The 21,384-nt window shown below is 33.6% G+C and overlaps 1 protein-coding gene across 30 annotated transcripts in view; it reads right to left on the reverse strand.

The window, feature by feature from the left end:
- The window catches only part of ZBTB20 (zinc finger and BTB domain containing 20), an 812,433-nt gene that overhangs the window by 623,546 nt on the left and 167,503 nt on the right, over positions 1 to 21,384 (reverse strand). For 23 of the 30 annotated variants that reach the window (XR_005202621.1, XR_005202622.1, XM_037743867.1 and 20 more), the window contains one exon: positions 17,968 to 18,019. The exons of the other annotated variants lie outside the window; for them this stretch is intronic. The gene's annotated coding sequence lies outside the window, so the exon portion shown is untranslated. The remainder of the gene's footprint in view (positions 1 to 17,967; positions 18,020 to 21,384) is intronic. 30 annotated transcript variants of the gene reach the window in all.

Genomic DNA, 21,384 nt, shown 5'->3' on the forward strand with positions numbered 1-21,384 from the left:
AAACTGAACTGATTTCTCACTTCCTTTAATGAGCATTAATGACAATTAGAGATGGACAAGTTAATCTTAAAAGAGTGTTTTTAAGACAGAATATCACACAGGTTGTTTAAGGGTTATCTTCAAACATTTGCCTGAATAAAATGTTAATAAACAAAAAAATTTACATAAGTGAAAAGAGAATCAGAATGGAGAATATCCTCCATTACTTTTAAATGACAAAATGAACAAACATGAGAGAAAATTCTATTTCTGAAATGAAAGATCGCTCAAATGAGAGAAGGCAGGTCACACTGTGGAATGTCTAAGGGGAAATCCAGGTAGATTGCACACTGTAGTATTCAGTTAAAAGTTATCCCAAGAAAGAAATAAAAGACATTAGATATTCAGTAAGGTAAGTAAGTAAATAAATAAACAAGAAAAATGATGACAAATTTGCAAGGGACACCAACACCAAATGCAGTTTTTGTTTTTGTTTGTATGCCACAGAGAATCAGTCAGCTAGTGACAAGTAAGGAAATTCAAATGGTAGCTTTTCTAAGTTAAAAACAGAAAACATATATCATACACACACACACACACACACACACACACACACACACACACACACTTGGAAAACATCAAGGAGATTCTCATGCTTCAAATCTATTTTGAGGCATACAAATTTAGAGAGTCTAGATTTAAAATAATGGCAAATACAAAAGTCTTTCTTAATTAAAATGCTAACTACAGATAAATCACTAGCATCAAATAAGTACCGACCAAAAGTAAAACTGTGCTCAAAATAACTAACCTGTTCTTAAAATGGCCATTTTCACAAACTATGAAATATTGGCAATGTGGCCAAATTCCCTAAAAAGGGGTTTAGAAGCAGCCTTTGTAACTGTGGGAATATGTATAAAACAGGAAGATCCACAAAAAGCTTTTGCCCACTTGGTGAATTGAGCCTCTCACATCTAGGCTTCTTGTGGCATTAAATAAGCATCTGTAAATGCAGTAACTAGAATATATAATCTATTCAGATTTTCAAAAAGGCTTTTGAGAAAGTTTCACAGAAAAAACTGTGCAAATAAATTTTGGGTAAACATGGAATTATAAATACATATTTTCATAAGCACAAAACTATGTTAGATATAGGAAGAAAATGTGAAGTGGAAATGATGAGTAAATGCTTTCATAAGTTTTGACTATGGAATTCAAAGTGTCAACTTCACATATTTTAGATTTTCCTATCCTTTTCAAATAGTAAAATATCAAACCACAGCATGATGAAATCCTAAAAAGCTGGGATGACTCCCTGTGTACTACAGATTAAGAAACTGAGACACAGAGGATTAATTATTGCCCAAGGTTAAGGCATAAAAACATCAGGAAGATTTTATAACATTTACAAATTTGAACAAAAAGTGCCACATGAGCTCCCCTATAGGGATGTGTTCAGTATTATATTTGACAAGTTATAAAGATTACAAATCTGTTCATGCAACTATGGCCTTGAAAACATGGTCCCTAAACAAAAACCTTAAAAGAATTATAATACATTCCCTGAAAACATCTCAATGTGTTCTGGTTATAAAGATATCCAAAATACTGGACATCATCAGAAGTGCTTTGGATCCAGTCTTAGGGAAATCCAAAATTTAATAGCTGTATATCAGAAAAAAAAAAAAAAAAAAAAAAAAAAAAAAAAANACATCATCAGAAGTGCTTTGGATCCAGTCTTAGGGAAATCCAAAATTTAATAGCTGTATAACAGAAAAAAAAAAAAAAAAAAAAAAAAAAAAAAAAAAAAGCCTTCAAAGGACATAGTGAGGAAATGACAAGGAGCACAGGAAGAAAATCAGGAAAGCATGACACCATGAAAAATAAGGGAAAAAAGCATTGCAATAAGGAGGAGTGGTCATCAATGTCAAATGCTCAATGAGATCCCAATGAGTGCTAATTTGGAGGTTTCTGTAGCAGACAAGGTGAATTGCGGAGTGGATTGGTGAAGAAATGAAAATGGAGGGTAGAAACATTTCTTTGAAGAAATGTGAGTGTCCTTCTGCAGGTAAATATATATATATATATATACACACATATATATATGTATGTGTGTGTATATATATATATATATATACACACACACACATATATACGATAATTGGTCAATATCTGAAAATGTAGGCCCAGAGGCTTTAAGAGGATATTCACTAGATGCCTTCCTTACACCTTATACAACAATTAACTCAAGATGGATTAAAGACTTAAATGTAAGAGCTAAAACAATAAAAACCCTAGAAGAAAACCTAGGCAATACCATTTAGGATATAAGCATGGGCAAAGACTTCATGACTAAAACACCAAAAGCACTGGTAACAAAAGCCAAAATTGACAGATGGGTTCTAACCAAACTAAAGAGCTTCTGCACAGCAAAAGAAACTATCATGAGTGAATAGGTAACCTACACAATGAAAGAAAATTTTTGCAATCTATCCATCTGGCAAAGAGCTAAAATCCAGAATCTACAAAGAACTTAAACAAGTTTACAAGAAAAAAACAAACAACCCCATCAAAAAGTGGGCAAAGGATATAAAAGGACACTTCTCAAAAGAAGACATTTATGCAGCCAACAAACATATGAAAAAAAGCTCATCATCACTGGTTATTAGAGAAATGCAAATCAAAACCACAATGAGATACTATCTCACACCAGTTACAATGGTGATCATTAAAAAGTCAGGAAACAACAGACGCTGGAGAGGACGTGGAAGATCGGAACACTTTTACGCTGTTAGTGGGAGTGTAAATTAGTTCAACCACTGTGGAAGACAGTGTGGTTATTCCTCAAGGATCCAGAACCAGAAATACCATTTGACCCAGCAATCCCATTACTGGGTATATAGCCAAAGAATTATAAATCATTTTATAATCAATTATAAAAATGGTGTTTCTGGTTCTGGATCCTTGATCTATATAGCCAAAGAATTGGCTATATACCAGAAATACCATTTGACCATAGAACCAGAAATACCATTTGACCCAGCAATCCTATTACTGGGTATATAGCCAAATAATTATAAATCATTCTATTATAAAAACACATGCACACGTATGTTTATTGCAGCAATGTTCACAATAGCAAAGACTTGGAACCGACCCAATCACCCATCAATGATACACTGGATAAAGAAAACGTGGCACACATATACCATGGAATACTATGCATCCATAAAAAAGGATGAGTTTCTGTCCTTTGCAGCGACATGAATGAAGCTGGAAGCCATCATTCTTTTTTTTTTTTAAATTTTTGTATTTTTTTTTCCATTTATTTTATTGCATTTTAGGTTTTGGGGTACATGTGAAGAATATGCAAGATTGTTGCATAGGTACACACATGGCAGTGTGATTTGCTGCCTTCCTCCCCATCACCTACATCTGGCATTTCTCCCCTTGCTATCTCTCCCCAACTCCCCACCCCTCACGGTCCCTCCCTTATTTCCCCCTAACAGACCCCAGTGTGTAGTGCTCCCCTCCCTGTGTCCATGTGTTCTCATTGTTCAACACCCGCTTATGAGTGAGAACATGTGGTGTTTGATCTTCAGCATTTCTGTCAGTTTGCTGAGAATGATGGTTTCCAGGTTCATCCATGTCCCTTCAAAGGACACAAACTCATCGTTTTTGATGGCTGCATAATATTCCATGGTGTATATGTGGCACATTTTCCTGTCCAGTCTATCATTGATGGGCACTTGGGTTGGTTCCAGGTCTTTGCTATTGTAAATAGTGCTGCAATGAACATTCGTGTGCACGTGTCCTTATAGTAGAACGATTTGTAATCCTTTGGATATATACCCAGTAATGGGATTGCTGGGTCAAATGGAATTTCTATTTCTAGGTTCTTGAGGAATCGCCACACTGTCTTCCACAATGGTTGAATTAATTTGCGCTCCCACCAACAGTGTAAAAGTGTTCCTATTTCTCCACATCCTCTCCAGCATCTGTTGTCTCTAGATTTTTTAATGTTCACCATTCTAACTGGCGTGAGATGGTATCTCAATGTAGTTTTGATTTGCATTTCTCTGATGACCAGTGATGATGAGCATTTTTTCATGTTTGTTGGCCTCATGTATGTCTTCTTTTGTAAAGTATCTGTTCATATCCTTTGCCCACTTTTGAATGGGCTTGTTTGTTTTTTTCTTGAAAATCTGTTTTAGTTCTTTGTAAATTCTGGATATCAGCTCTTTGTCAGATGTCAATTCTAAGCAAAAATAACAAAGCGGGAAGCCTCACACTACCGGACTTCAAACTATACTACAAGGCTACAGTAATCAAAACAGCATGGTACTGCTACCAAAACAGAGATATAGACCAATGGAACAGAACAGAGGTCTCGGAGGCAACACAACATATCTACAAGCATCTGATCTTTGACAAACCTGACAAAAACAAGCAATGGGGAAAGGATTCCCTGTTTAATAAATGGTGTTGGGAAAACTGGCTAGCCATGTGCAGAAAGCAGAAACTGGACCCCTTCCTGACACCTTACACTAAAATTAACTCCAGATGGATTAAAGACTTAAACATAAGACCTAACACCATAAAAACCGTAGAAGAAATTCTAGGCAAAACTATTCAGGACATAGGCGTAGGCAAGGACTTCATGACCAAAACACCAAAAGCATTGACAACAAAAGCCAAAATAGACAAGTGGGACCTAATCAAACTCCACAGCTTCTGCACAGCAAAAGAAACAGTCATTAAGAGTGAATCAGCAACCAACAGAATGGGGAAACCATCATTCTTAGCAAACTAGCATAAAGAACGGAAAACCAAACACCACATGTTCTCACTCATAAGTGGGAGTTGAACAATGAGAACACGTGACACAGGGAGGGGAACATCACACACCAAGGCCTGTCGGGGGGTGGGAGGCTAGGAGAGGGACTGCATTAGGAGAAATACCTAATGTAGATAGTGGGTTGAAGGGTGCAGCAAGGCACCATGGCACGTGTATATCTGTGTAACAAACCTACATATTCTGCACATGTATCCCAAAACCAAAGTATAAAAAAAAAAAAAAAAAAAGAGGAGATTTGGTATTACCCAGAATTATACTTATTTCACTATAATTCCTAGTCAAATATGTCATAAGCCTGGAAAAAGGATCTCAAAAGAACTTAGAACTATCCTCCTTTAGTACAAAAAATAAATGCCATCTGGTTTGCAGTAGGGTTGTAGGCCTTCCAAGACTTCTGCATTTTGGTTTAATCAGAGATTTTCAGAAGTCTAAAAATAATTATTCATCTTTGAAAAAATAAGGGTACCACACAGCTAGCTAGGTCTGTAATCTGAGGGAAAAACAATTATCTTAAAAGGTACCTTATGAGGTCATTGTTTCACATGATAAAACATGAACATTAGAAGGACAAGTCTAGGTTAGAAGTCTCAGATCACTTTAATTGTTCTAATTGATGAATCTTCCTCAAGGAAAAAAGTGGGCTCCGTTTCTGTTTTTAAAAATCCAGAGTATCTGTAATAGCGCAACTAATGACAACCTTCCCGTTCTTCTTGCCTAAGAGGAAACCCTATAATAAGAGCTTCCCAAAATGTCAAATAATACTTGTCTCATAACAGGGCTTCTTTGTTCATTCACCATGTCTCTTTTGATATGCACAGATAATAAAAGTTCATGTAAAACTAAAGGTAATGTAGAGCAGAAGCCAACACTAATTCTGTATAAATATGTCTGATTAATAAGAATGCCATTGTTATGGTTATTTCATAATGTCACGATTGTTACAAGAACAGAAGATAGAAGTACTCTTACTGTTTTCGTTCATACTCTGTCATCCAACCAGTTTGCAAATTTCTGTTCAATGGGAAAAATGAAGGATAGATTTTTGTCCATTAATTACTTCTTTTGCATAAGTTAATCTCATAAATTGTGAAATGAGCATTAAATTCAGGAGAAAAAAAATAGGGTTTTTATTTTAAAATTGAACTCCACATCCACTAAAAAAATGAATACATGCCCCAGGCTTATTTTCTAAGCTCTTTCTTCCACATGCACAACTGCTATATCCCTCTGATGCTCAAGAGCACATGAAAAATAAAATTTAGCATGATAGCACTAAATATAATATACTAGGTAAGAGCCTAGTATATTATACCTAAACTGTAGTTTAATACAACAGCCATATACAAGATTGTATATGGGATTTGGTTACACAAACTAAAATTCCACACTGGTGAAGTAATAAGTAACCCCATCCAGACGTGAGTATCTGGTCCCTTATTGGAAAGGAAATAGAAAACAAGTAATAAGACAACAGCCTATACTCACTGCACACAGATAGCCTGATATATTTTGAAGAAAAGTCTAAAGCCAGTAGATAAGTTTGTATTGTCATTATTTTGCTTTTCTCTTTAAATTCTTATCTCCTAGATCCTGGCATTACCCCTTGGGGCAGCAGTATAATATAAAAGCTTAACAGTCGATCTTAAATTTAGCTGACATGTTTATATCCTTCAAAACATACTTTTTAGATTGCACCCAAGAAGGAGATTATTAAATAGTAGCAGGAGACCAATGTGGACCATTTTGACTGAACAAAAAACAGCACTGTGTCTTCTTGTTGACAAACCAAACAACATTTATATAGTTATAATCGATTTCATAAATAAGAGGATATTAATGACTGAGAAAAAAAGGGAAAAATTGTATTTCTCCCAAGTCCCTTCATCCACTCTCAAACTCCATATTAGTTTAAAAAAGTGAAAGAAGCTATGCATGAAAAAGAGTGTGCTCAGTTGAGCTGGAGTCTCTTGTGAAACAGGTTCTGTCAGTCAGAAGGCAAGGGTACATTTCTGTAATTATTTAAGCCTATTTTTTGTAGTAATTAGCTAGAACTCCATTTTGCTGGAGCTGGCATCACTCACAGCTCACTTTTTTTTTTTTTTAATTTAGACTTTTCGTTCCTTTTTATAAAATAAATTTACATATTTTCAGTCTCTCAATCCCTCCTATGTTTTATTTATGAATATAGCCCTTCTTGATGGTAACTCTAATGTGAAAGAGGTAGTAATTAATGTCCCAATCTGCTAGGTTAATCCCTTTCCATACTCTCTACAGAGAAGTTTAAGGTAAGTAACAGTTTACAGTCAATATTAGGTTTAATTATGCTTAATGAGGGTTAGTGTCTCTGTTTACCAACTGCATTTAGGTGTGTGGCTCCTAGATGAATTTTCCCTTGGCCTCATTCTGATTTGCTAATAGTGCCACTGTGTACTGTATACTCAGTGCTTAAATCTATAAAGCTGCTTCTGTAGAACAAAGCAAGTAAGGCATCTGTTTCAGTTGAAACATTATTAAACAGATGAGTGCAGTTTTACCACAACCATATCTTTCTTTGGGAAGGGTGCTATTATTTTATAATGCTTTCCAAACAGATCCATGTAAAAGGTTAATTGCTGCCTAAAGTCACGATCCTGGGTTAAGTCTATACATATTAAAAAATGTTTCAAACTAAGTACAATAATCAATGGTGGGTATTTTTAAACTATGGAGTATTAAACACTTCTAAGACGTTCTGTAGTTCTGTATTAATCTTTCAATATTTCCATTCCAAGAACTATAATGGAAAACTACTTTAGCAAGTAGTTTTTTTGCCTTGGAAACATCTTTTGTCTTAAAATTATATTTAACTTTGTCAAGTGAATATTTGAAATTATTAGCTTTGTTCTTCCTTACTCATAAGGGCTTCAAGAGATATTTTAAATTGTCCAAAACTAACTCTATTTATAANCTTTTGTTTCGTTACTGAAACTATAAAAATAAGCACCAAAACAAATACCCTGGTGTCAAGGAAATCAGACAGTAAGTCAAGGGAAATTTAGTAAACATATTTTTAAAGAATCCATTTTTGCTATATTTTTGTTATGGATAAATTCTGTATACAACTGACAATGTCATTTCTCTAAGTGCATTCATAGGCTAATCAATTTAATAAACATACTTTGAGCTAAGCACAAAAATGAACATGATATACTCCCTTCTCTCAGGAATCTTACCATCTAGAAAGGAGCCAAGCATGAGTTAAAAACTTTAATAGGCTGGGTGCAGTGGCTTACACCTGTAATCTCAGTGCTTTGAGAGGCCAAGGTGGGTGGATCACCTGAGGTCAGGAGTTCAAGACAAGCCTGGCCAACATGGTGAAACCCTGTCTCTATTATAAATACAAAAATTAGCCAGGTGTGGTGGTGCATGCCTGTAATCCCAGGTACTAGGGAACCTGAGGCCTCAGAATTGCTTGAACCTAGGAGGCAAAAGTTGCAGTGAGCTGAGACTGGGCCACTGCACTAGTCTGGGCAACAGAGTGAGATTCTATCTCAAAAAACAAACAAACAAAACCCCAAAACACTACGCTACAATATGGTAAATCATACTCATGTATTAAGGAGACAGAGAAAAGATCAGTTGATCTGTAGAGGATTCTGCTGGTGAAATAGCAGTTTTTTCTGGGTCATGTGAAGACCATAGCAGGTTAAGTGAACAGTAAGAGCAAAGACAGAAAGCATGGCAGGCACAGTGTATTTAAAAGACAGCAAAGAGTGAAGTGTGTGTGGAAAGAACTATGTGCCTGGGTGGAGGAGGTGAGGGGTGATGGAAAGAGAGGTGGGAGTTTGGAAGTTAGGGGCTCAAAAAGTGTACTGAGACCAAATTAAGAATCTTCAATGTCATCTTGTGTTATTTTTTAGGTAATATGAAGGATAGAAAAAGGTAAAGATATAGCACTACCAAACAAGGATAAGGTCTGAATAAATTCTTTCAAATTAAAGTGAATTCTACTAAGCCTACTGATCTCTGAAACCACTTTCAAATTTCAAACCTCCCACAATATAATTTAGAAGCCCTTGCATTTAGATCAAAGAATTAGTTTGTGCCATGGGGAAAAAAATTCCTAAAATGTGTCTATCTGAAAGATTGGATGATAACATATTAACGGAGGCTAGTAGAAAGAGAAGCTGTTAGGTTCATACCCCAGGGAATCCTGAGAAATCTGCAAATAATTAAATGTACTTGGTGAAATAAAAATCTGCTTACAATTAATTTCAGAAATGTTCTGCCTTTTGAAAATTCTCCCTTAGTTAATATATCATGATTGTTTTTGTTTTTTAAAGTTTAATTGGCCACTAAAAGTTGTATATATCTATAATATATAACATGCTGTTTTAACATATGCATTACTCCACATAGTTTTGTAGTGAGAAGACTTAAGATCTATTCTCATAGCAATTTTTCAGTATAGAATATATTTTTATTTACTCTAGTCACCATGATGTACAACATATCTCTTCAACTTATACCTCCTGTCTAAGTGAAATTTTGTACCCCTTGACCAGCAGCTCCAGTCTCCCATCCCAGTCTCTGGTAACCACCATTCTACTCTCCATATCTATGAGCTTGACTTTTTTAGATTCCTCATATAAGTGAGATCATGTAGCATTTGTCTTTCTGTACCTGGCTTATTTCACTTAATATCCTCCATGTCTATCCAGGTTGTCAGAATGACAGCATTTTTTTCTTTTTTAGAGCTGATTTATATTTCATCATGTTTATGTATATTATTATCCATTCCTCCATTGATGGACACATGATAATACCCACTTTAACAGGTGTGAGGTCATATTCACTGTGGTTTTAATTTGCATTTCTCCGATGATTAGTGATGTTGAGCATTTCTTTACATACCCATTGACCATTTGTATGTCTTCTTTTGAGATATATCTATTCAGGTTCTTTGCCTTTTTTTCAATTGGATTGTTTTCTTACTATTGAGTTGTTTGAGTTTCTTACATATTTTAGATATTTACCCTCTCATCAGGTGTACATTTTGAAAACATATTCTTCTATCCCTTAGGTTGTGTCTTTATTCTGTTAATTGCTTGCTTTTACTTTTGCTTTTAGAAAAATAAAAAAAAAGAGGCAAACATTTCCTTAAAATCCATAAACTAATGAGTTTTAAAAGAAAGCCATCCAAACTACATAATCAGAAAAAGACTTTCTACAGCTTAGATCCTGTTTTTGTAGTATTTTAGAATGTCTAAACACATGGACTATGATATTTGCCTCTTTTTGGAACATCAATTCCTTTTTTGTAACAGTACACTAATTTCCTTTTAAGGAATAATATCTTTCCCTTCCAGCGTAGTATTGGTGAGATAGTAACTCCAGATTCAAAGATAAACATGGAGAAATTAGGTAGATAAAAACAGTGAACATACAAAAAAAGAAGCACATGAGGTGAACAAAGAAAAATGTGGCAAATGTATCAGAAAGATGAAAATTGTTTAAAATAAATGCTTTAATATTTTCAAAAAATGGCAAACATTTCTCTAATTTAAATAATCATTAGTTATTTAACACTTTCTATGTGCTAGGCATTGAATGCATCAATTTATTAATAATATCTCCATTCCTAATTATAACCCCAATAGATAGATGTTATTTTTTCCACGTCTGGTGAGTAGACTTAAATGCAGAAAAGTAAAGTAACTTGCCCCAACTCATAGTAAATAGTTCAGCCAAGACTGAATCTCAAACCCAATGGAAAGCAAAATGATACTTCCAGTACAGGAAGTATAAAACATACAGATTAAATAAACAAAAAGTTCAATATTCCTATCAATAAGGAACTCCAAAATTACATTAGTTTTTAAAACACAAATAACTTGAAGCTCTAGAGTTAAGTAAGGTAGTAACATAATTCTGAAATTAACATGAAAATATTTACATAAAATTCAATATTCTTTTAAAAAATTTTAAAAAGTACACTCATACTGGGAAAATATTTTTCATGGGAAACACTTTGGGATGATATTATCTATTCTATAAGAAAAGAGTCACTTTCCTGAAGAGTTCTTTGCTTTCAATGCTGTCACCTAAATTAACTTCATGTTATGAAACACATCACACTAGTTTTAGCCTAGAGAATAATTTGAACAAAACCAAGTTAACCATTTATAAAATACAAAGAGGTGGTTGTATACCTTTAAGATAATTATTCAGATGTTTTTAACTATTCATTGCTCTATAGTATTTTAGATTTAATTTTGTGAATTTAGCAACAAAGAACACAGTTTAGCACAAAATGAGAAAACCTGTTCAGAAGTAAAGAAATCATCTAAACATTAATAGATTTTTACTAAATAGCAGCAGAAAATGATATACTTTGTGTTATTTTCAGCTATATAAATATCTTATTTTTATCCAATAAAAAAACACACTAAATTCTTTCATTTCAAATACTGATGGTATCAGCAAAGTATTCACACATCTGGATATCTTTCTGTGTTTACCTAAACTGACCTTTCTGGTATGTACTTTCTAACTCAGTACCTTCAGTGTACATTTGCAAAAACTACTTGAACAGTTTACATTCTCCCACACCATGCTACTTCAAATGGTCTTCAAGACATTTAAATTACTGTCAGACACTGGGCATGTGTAGGCACATACTTTTGCATTCCTGCTCAAGGGAAAAAAAAGGAAAAGACCTAGATTCAAAGGGTAATAAAGTCTCTTTCACTCCGATAAATACATTTAAAAAGTTGATCTCAGCTGGAGCGGGTGGCTCACATCTGTAATCCCAGCGCTTTTGAAGACCAAGGTGGTGGATCACCTGAGGTCAGGAGTTTGAGATTAGTCTGGCCAACATGGTAAAACCCTGTCTCCACTAAAAATACAAAAATTAGCCGGGCATGGTGGTTAGAACCTGTATCCTGGTACTCAGGAGGCTGAGGCATGAGAATTGCTTGAATCTGGGAGGCAGAAGTTGCAGTGAGTCAATATCACTTCATTGCACTCAAGCCTGGGCGACTGAGTGATGCTACGTCTCAAAAAAAAAAAAAAGATGCTGATCTCATCCTGATGCCAGAGTTGTATAAAATAATTAGGATCTTAGTGTAAACTCACAAGACATTATATCAAAATCTTTATATTTATAGCAATGTACTACACATAAACACATTTGAATATAGCATGCACATGCATGTGATCTATCTAGCATTCTTGAATGTATATATTATATATAGATACATATGCATTTACATTTCTACATTTATTCCAAAAAGCTACAGAGAAAATACTTAAACTGTTTTCAAAATACAAATTGTAAATGAAAAAAAATGTTCTTTAAAAACTGTAATTAATGGCTGTTATGTCAAACTGTGAACCAAAAGGTCAAACCTTATAATTTACAGTTTGAGAGGTCATAGCTCAAATTATAACTTAAAAAAAAACTGATTATTTGTGAGTAATTTGACAAATCCACCTAATATACACTGAATGTACATAAATTATTTTTGAGAGTAAAAAGAATGTATGTCCAAGAGGACAGCTGATGGAGGAAATGGCCTTTTACTCAACAAGGCTGAAGTCCAGCATAAATGACTTGGAATGCCTTTGAATGAGCATGCAGGTGGGAAGGCCAAACAGTACACGCATCCAAAAGGGAGCATAATGAACAATCAGATCAGAAGACAAAAGTACTCCACACATACGTCCAATGAGAAAAAAAAAAAAAAAAAAACACATTTCAATCACCTCCTCTTTCTTCATCATTACTATACCCCAGTTCATGAATGAACTCTGGGCTATTAATAAATAATCATCTAAAGAAATGATTTTTGTAATTTAAAAAAAATACTGGAAATTTCTATAATATTTCAATATGAGATTTTCAAATGTCTATGGAGATCTTCTATATCATATAAAGTAAGCCAGGTTTACAAAACTGTACTTTATGACTCATCTTGGATGCAAATATTACCACACCTAGCTTCATCCCGAAGCCACCTGCCCCTTAAAACATACTCTGAAATAGTTTGGCCTCTCCACAATTTTTAATCTACAAGTAATACACTCGTAAGAAGGCAGGTCATTGAAGGTAATTTTTCTCCACCATAGACTCACTTCCCTAACCCAAGCTAGAATTGAGAACGTTAGCAAAATAAGTCATTTACTTATACATCTATGTCTCTAATATTTATTTATGTATTTATTGTATCTCCCTATTAGACTATAAGCTCCACAAGAATAAAAACTAAGTCTCTTTTGTTCAACAGTTATATATAACATATACAAAGTTTCTAGCACAGAGCTGACATTCCATAAATGTTTGCTGGAAAATGCAAAGAAGTGATTGAAAGAAGAAAGGAGGGATGCCTGAAATTAACTAATCTACTCTAGTATTATTTGTGCAATTGTGGAGAGAAAAATCCCTAAAATTGTACACTGTATTTAATCAATTGACCTATCCAACAATTCACTGATACATCAATCCTTGAAACCAAAAATATCTCAAATGGTTTCCAAAAGTACACAGTTACATAGTTAAATAAATTAAAATAGATGAAAAATGAAAAGGATACAAAGTATAGTGGGGAACAGGATATTTCTCTACGTATACAAGTAAAGACAGTTAAATCACAGGAATGAGAAAGAATTTGCTTTTTAATTTCTTTAACCTTTTTATAACTAGTAGTATAACAGTGTTATAAACACTAAGCAAATATTTACTATTTCCTTGTCTAGCCATTACTATGGCAAATACTATATAAACAGGTACCTTATATCATGAGCCAGGCAATCTATTGGATGAGACAAATATTAAGTTATAAGAAAGGGTAATATGTATGCTGTAACAGCAAAACTATAGATTTTTGTAGGAGAGAAAAGTAGGATTCTCTGAACCAGCAAAAAAGCTTACATGGTAACTGCTTTACTATGATCCCACTAATTCATGTACCAAGAGATTTTTCTGATACATTCTTGATACATAGGGAAATATATGCTCTCAAATGTTACCAGTACAAATGAAAGGTGCACATGTAAATCACAATATGATAAGAAAACACATTTGAAAATCATTCTCTTTTTTATAAATGAAACCTTAACTCTGACTTCATTTAGCCTGGTTAGTGTTTCTGTCATTCCTTTGGGCCAGCCCACACATACGGGGCTCTTGATAGGTCCTAGGCTCGACCATCTGGCCCTTTGTATACTTAATTCTTTTTTAATATTAACAAGTGTATTAGTAACACTTCCTTGATCACTGGTAAATATGCAACCACCACACAACTAAGATTTTCCCTAATTCTGAAATTCACTAATTAGTTATGGGTACGGGTTATATTACAAAGGTATGTTGAGTGGTACTGCAATGAGTAATCTAATTCCCAAAAAGAAGTGTGTTAATTTACTTCCCACTTCATTACAGGAATAAAAAAACATCTTATCATCACTAAAGAGTACAAAAAGAGACTTGAATATTTTGGGGAATGGTAGACAGGAAGAAAGCATGAATGAAGCATTTAGGCAAGAAACAAAAATCATCTATATATCTTGGACAATATTCATGCTTTCTCTTAGTATCTTTTGATTGCTTCATTTATTAATGTGCTTCATGAGCACATTTTATTCAATTAATAAACAGGTTTCTAAAGAAGGCAAACAAGGTAAATGATTCCTATTTTCAAAAACTGATCAGTCTACTGGTACTTAAGTTATGCATTAGTCAACTTTGGAAGCTGCATTAATCTTCGCAAGTCAATAAGGTCGCAATCATTTAATTAAAATAGTAAAATAAAATACAGGCTTAAAAGAGATAATGCAATTTCCAAAGGTGCTACCAAGTCCTTTAGAGAGAAGACATGGTCCAATTATGAGTATCAAAACTGGGAATTTATATATTTTTAAGCCTATTATAAAACATATTTACTTTTTTTTTTGTTTGATGAGAGATAATCTAATGCTGTTTATTTTTTTTAGAAGATTCAGATAATTCAAAGAGTATCAGCTGATTGTTATGTGTGCTAATTCAAGCATTGCGTTTAAATAATCATAACTTAACTCCCTAAAACTAAAGAGTCTATGTAAGGTTGGGTCAGTCGTTCTCATTTCTAGAATCAAACAATGTAAGACAAAAAATTCCTATAGATTTTCTGGGGTTCCAGTCTGTCTTCTTTGTTCATAGACACGTTAGGGAAACAATGACATTTTCTTATAGTACTTACCCCAAATAACAAAATCTCAACTAAAAACATATAAAAGTGGGGATTGTGAAATAGGTGTTAATAATTCCTTAATCAGATCTTGTAACTAATGAAAAACTAATAGTTTATATGCAGAAGTAAACTGATGAAAGGATGAAAAGAATAAACAAGGGGGAAAAGGCACATTTTAAAATATGTAATTTAGAAACTGTCAAAAAGTGGGACATTTCTTATTTAACTGGTGTATGAGAAGAATGGATGCTTTTACATGCACACAAATGCAGGTACAGAAAGGTAAAGGGAGCTTTGTGTTACAATGGAACTTAAACTCCTCTGGGCAGTGATCAGCTAAGATGGAACAGAGACAGTTACAATGCAATGATTAACTAGAGGACAAAGCTATTATTCATGGCAGGTATGTAAGCAAATGGGGCAGCTATGTTGGTGGCCTCTCCTCATCAAGCAGCTTTGCCAGTACAGACTGGAGGCCTGGAACCAGGAAAGACACAAAAACAATAAAACCTAGAGCCAGCTAAGTAAGAGAAGATTCAATGTATTCCATCTCCAAATTTTAAACATTAAGAGAAATCTACACTGAAGAATCTCTTCCCTTGGGATTGGCATACAATGTGTTTATAGACTGTTGGCCAACACTTACCTCTATTTATCTTACTATGCAGAGCAATATGCCTAAAATACCTACTGAGAAATTCTCATTATGTAACAGAAAAGGGAGATTCTACCACTAGCTGGCAAAAATTTTTGTTCATAGGTATGACCATCATGTCATTACATGAACAGATGGTCAAAGTGAGTCCATTTCACTGACAGTATATCATGTGGGTCTTTTTATTCTGAACCATCAAACAAAACAAACACAGAAGAGGTCATTATGCCTTTCCTCATTTGGTTGGCAGCTTTATCTGTGAAACAAGAACATAAAAAGCTAACATGGACTACAATCCTGCATGTACTATTGGTACCTGCATAGTACCATTTCCGCATAAGATTTAATCAAATATTTTATTCATATTCAGAAATCCTAATATTTGTGAATATGGAAAAACACCTGGGATATTTTTAACTTTCAACTTCATGATCACCAGTAAAAGGAGAAAAATAATCATATTTCATATTGTTTTTTGAGCTAGCCAAAAAACTAATAGTATACAAGAAAAAAGCAAGTTACTACTCTTTATTTGTCTTCAGGTCTTTTAATAAAATCTCAGGAAAAAAACTACTTCAAAAAAACCAAATCATTATGTTAAAATCTATCCCTCTTTGAAATGCTATGTTTGTCTCTCTTTCTCAGATAATTTTAAATATAAAAGCTCAAATGTTCATAACCAAATAAATTGTCTAGCAGATATCCAGTCACCAAACATTAATTTTACACCATGAGATTTCCTTAATCTCTCTCTCTCTCTCTCTCATACACACACACACACACACACACACACACACACACACACTCTCACACACATTCACACACACAGGTTACTAACTTGATTCCTACTATGGTAACTTAATCTCTGTAGCCACTCCAAAATATACTTTACCTTGATTTTGTGAATAAAATTCAATAATCTTATGGGGCAAGGCAGAGATAAAAATTCTAACTATAACAGCTAATAATAAAAAGAAGAGCAGAAAATTACTGAAAATTATATTGCTAAAATGTATCTTTACATGTGGCTGTGAAAACTTAGGTGCCAAGAGAATTCTAGTTAACTACCTTCAGAAAGAGCTAATGAAATATGAGGTTTAAGAGTACATCTTTAGTACTTCTGTACCTTAAAATATTGCCGAGTATTAATTTTTCATCAAGTTGTCATTTTCTCTGACATTTGGTTTTATTAATCAAGGCATTTATGATTAATTTGTAGAAAATATCGTAATTAAGCCAAATAAAATAAAATCCTTAAAAGGTTAAAATTAGAAAGCAGGTGAATCAGAACTTTGACATTACCCTGTTGACATACAGGAACTTTTTGGAAGTATGGGACTCAAGTTTTTTTCAGTGAGTTTGGTGCCTTGATCTTGGGCCTGACTGTTTTTAAAAAAACGTTATAAAGATTTGATTTAAAGCTCTCTGACAGTTTTGACATTCAGGTGAAAGTACTGCTGCTGCATTTGGAACAATTTGCATATCCCACTGCTAAACGGAATGTTTGAGGTGTGCACTGGTGTAAAGAAATTAAAAACAAGCTATCACACATGCTTAAGTGTATGTATTCACAAAACTGATGGTTGGATCGCATCACCCCATCCCCCTCCAATGTAATCTGTGATTTACTCTTCTATAATAAATTACCCTACCATGTTAGTCTCGCTGGAAAATCTAACCATGCATGTAAGAAGCAAAGTAATTACAGCCCCCTCTTGTCTAAGAAACCTCCTTCAATTCCTATGAGCTCTTTATACACAATGCAGCCACACGAGTCTATTGTAAACTTCTTGCCTGAAATTCTGGACTTCTATCAGTAGCCACTAAATCTCATCTGAACAGTTTCGTTGTCCTTAACAAATACAATTTTATTTCTTATAGTTAGTTGTAAAGCTCTTCCTCAGGAGAAATTGGTACTGATGTTTTGGCTTTAAGCCAATATGTCTATTTAAGGAAAGAACAGTTTAAAATCATGAGTTCCAAATCAATAAAAAAGGGGGGCACAAAGGGACATACTACATAATCAAATGGAAGAAGAGTTTTAGCAACATCTAATCAGGCTGAAATATTCAGAAAGAATGTAAATTTTCTATATTTTTAACCTATAATTTCAGATTATTTTTAGGTATGCAAAGAAAAAATATATTAAATGTGTTGAAGAAAAGAAAAAAAAAAAAAAAAACCAGAGGTAGTAAATCCAAGACCTAAATGTCGTAAGACAATTCAAGAAGATAAAGCCCATTCAAGAAAATATCATCGGACATTACCTTCAGCTTTTAGAGTCTCAAAGGGCAATTCTTAACACTTCTTTTTATTTGTCTGTAAGAAAAGGGATACTTAAAATTAGAAATCTGCCAAAAAATTTGCATTTCTATAATATCTTTATGACTCAGGTAGCTGTTTGTGTATGTCAACTAATATTTATAGTTTTAAAAATAAAACTAAAAGCTACCACATTCATATGTGTACAAGTACTCAGAAAAATGTGGCCCAAATATACAATCTAAACAATTCCATAAACGGTTTTGAGGAGGGACAGCCTGGTATTTGCTATAGTAACATAAGAAGTTGTCCTAACACATAAGGATATTTGCATTTTTATTTTCATATTGTCTTTCAAGAAAAGAAAATCTCAAATTGCTTTTAACCTATTTACTTGTTTATTCTTATTTAACAGAGACTTTGCAAAGATCTATGATATATAATGTACTGGTCCTCACTGGTGAGTTTCAAAGTATAGAAAGATAAAACACAAGCCCTATTCTCAAAATTGTAGGTAAGGTTAGAGATATTTACATAAACACAGATAACCCAAAGAAAATCAAAAGAAAATGATGGAAAGAAATAAAAATGTAAAGGGTAACATGTTCAGTACAGCTTAGTACCTAAGGCATTGACATTAAAACATGGCTTAATATTTCCCGTCTTAGCAGAAAGGCTAATAGTAAGGTCCTCCCCATATTCAAATGCAAGGATGCCGAACAAATGGATGAGTTGCTTTTAAATTTCTTTTCATCCAAATGCATTTGACAGTATAGAATTGAAGCTGGACTGGGAACAAGGAGGATGTTGAGGTTTCTTTAAAGCCAATTTGGTGACTTTGACTATAGACAGATTGAACTAAAAACGACTCTCCTATTAAAAATTGAATTTGATGTTGTGTGTCCTTAGAAAATGATCTCTCTAAATTTGCTATGAAAATCTCAATGATGACCTACATGTCATATTTACTAATAATCTCCACAGAGATTTTAGCCATTCAAAGTCTCAAAAGCAGTTTTAATAATGAAAATACATAAACATATGCTGATTCTATAATCTAGTATATCTACAGTAAAATGCCCATTAAAATTTTAAAAACCTGAGGATTTTAATTGAGTGTATCATGAATATGCATGCACAATATTTTTGCAAGCAACAAACGACACCAGTAAAGCAAAACAAACCTACGGTTTGGCTGCACTAATAGACAAATAGGGTCCAGAAAAGGAATCTGACAGTCCTGTTATATTTGGGGTACATGAGCAATATTACAGTTTCTCTGCAACTGCAAACTAGGAGAGGCACTAAAAGTTAGTAACTGCTAGGAGGAGTGAGGCCAGAACAATTGATGATGATGAGATAGGATGATTAGGAACAAAAACCAAAACATGTTCCGATCATAGAGATAACGTGAAGGACACCTTTGAGAAAATTAACTTGGCCATTATATGAAATATTATAAAAGTTGTTTTTATTAATTTGTTATCTGTCTCTTCCTCTAGAATGGAAGTATGTTACTGTGAAAAGCACTTTGTCTTTTTCACCGTAACCCCATTTTCTTGAATAGGGCCTGCCATATACTAGGATATCAATGAATATTTACTCAGCGAATGAATGAACAGCCTAACCAATAAAATAGGCACTAAGTCTGTGTCTATTTACAGATGAGAAATTTAGGCTTAAAGAAATTACATCACATATACCAAATTAAACTGTAATTCTGCTACTATAAATTCCTACAATGCATTGTTTATTCTTCCATTCAATAGTCATTCTAGCAACAGGAGAAACAGGCACAAAGCAAATAAATTGTCAGACTTGTAATGTCATATAATTAGTACTATAAAGTCAGATAAAACAAGATAATAGCACTGAGAGTTACATGCCCTGATATTTTAGATAGATTTGGCCAGGAAGGCTTCTCCAATGAGGTAATAATAATAAGAAATCTGAATCAAGTAAAGAAGACAGTCAAAAAAATATCTGAAGGACCATCTGAACTGTTTTAGAATCAAATAACACATATTTCCTTGCCTAGTATAATGGTCAGCACATACCAAACACTGCATTCAATATTATTTAGTTTATTATATTGCTAGTACTTTTATAAATTGTGAATTTCCCACTAGATTACTTTGTCAAAGGTATTGCTATTTTCCTTAAAGTTCTTTAAATAGTGCCTAGCAATATCACAATAAATATTTAGAGAACAAAAATAGAAAACCACAATTTTCAATTCATTAATTAGAAAATGAACAGACTATATTAATATTAAAAGTCACCATCTTTCATATGCCTGAGTCAATCTAACTCTGTTAAATCAATTTCACATAATAATTCATCTTTCCTAAATTTAAATAAAAGGGGAAAACATATAAAATGGCTAGGGCCAAGAAGTCACAGATAACAAAAGAATAAGAAAGAATCAAAAGAAAATTAAGTTATTAACATGAGGCCACTCTCTTTACCATTTACATGCTGTCTGATTCCATCAGATTAACACATTTTTCCAGTGCAGGGACATTGCTCTGCAGATATCTGACTCATTTGTGTATTCCTAATGCAAGCACAAGGCTTATTATATAGCAAACATTAAAAAAACCTTTGTTGTACTGAAATGAACTAAAATGATTTTTAATGGTTTTGGTGCTTTAAAGCTAGCTTAAAACATAACAACAAACCAGGGGATTAACAAACTTAAAAAACAAATTTAAACAGAGAAAACATCAAGCATTAGGTTTGGGTCCTGTAGCAACGGAGTAAAGAACAAGGTAGGTTCTTTCCAAAGAGTGAAAAGTGTGATATTGGCATTGGAAGAGACAGACCAGTAGAAGAGGACAGGCGGACTCCAATATGGGGTAAGTATTACCAATAGCATTTCCATGAACAATGTTATGATAGTTGACTGACTACATATGGAAAAATAAATTCTGTTCTCTATCTTATCAGCACTAAAATATAAATCAGGTCACTATAACTCAATGTAGCATATAAAACAGTCAAGGACCTCTAAAAAAAAACCACATCATGTATAATTTTCTGAACTCCAATGTGAGAAGGACTTTTTAAGTACATATACAGTGGTAATTAATATAAGCATAAAGATTTATGATTTTTACTAGTTAAAATTAAAAATTTTAGCCTGGGAACATAGTAAACTCTGTCTTCACAAAAAACACCAAAATTAGTTGGGCATGGTGGTGCACACCTGTAGTCCCAGCTACTCGGCAGGTTAAGGTGAGAGAATCACCTGAGCCTGGAGAGGTGAAGGGTACAGTTGGCCATGATCCTGCCACTGTACTCCAGTTTGGGCAAGAGAATGAGACCCAGTCACCAAAAAAAAAAAATATGTATAAAGACATCTTTAACAAAATTCCAAATTAAGACACCATCAACAAATAAATATTTTCAAAGTGTATACT

Source organism: Cebus imitator, unplaced genomic scaffold (genome assembly GCF_001604975.1).
Source record: "Cebus imitator isolate Cc_AM_T3 unplaced genomic scaffold, Cebus_imitator-1.0 Scaffold157, whole genome shotgun sequence".
Classification (NCBI taxonomy): Eukaryota; Metazoa; Chordata; class Mammalia; order Primates; family Cebidae; genus Cebus; species Cebus imitator.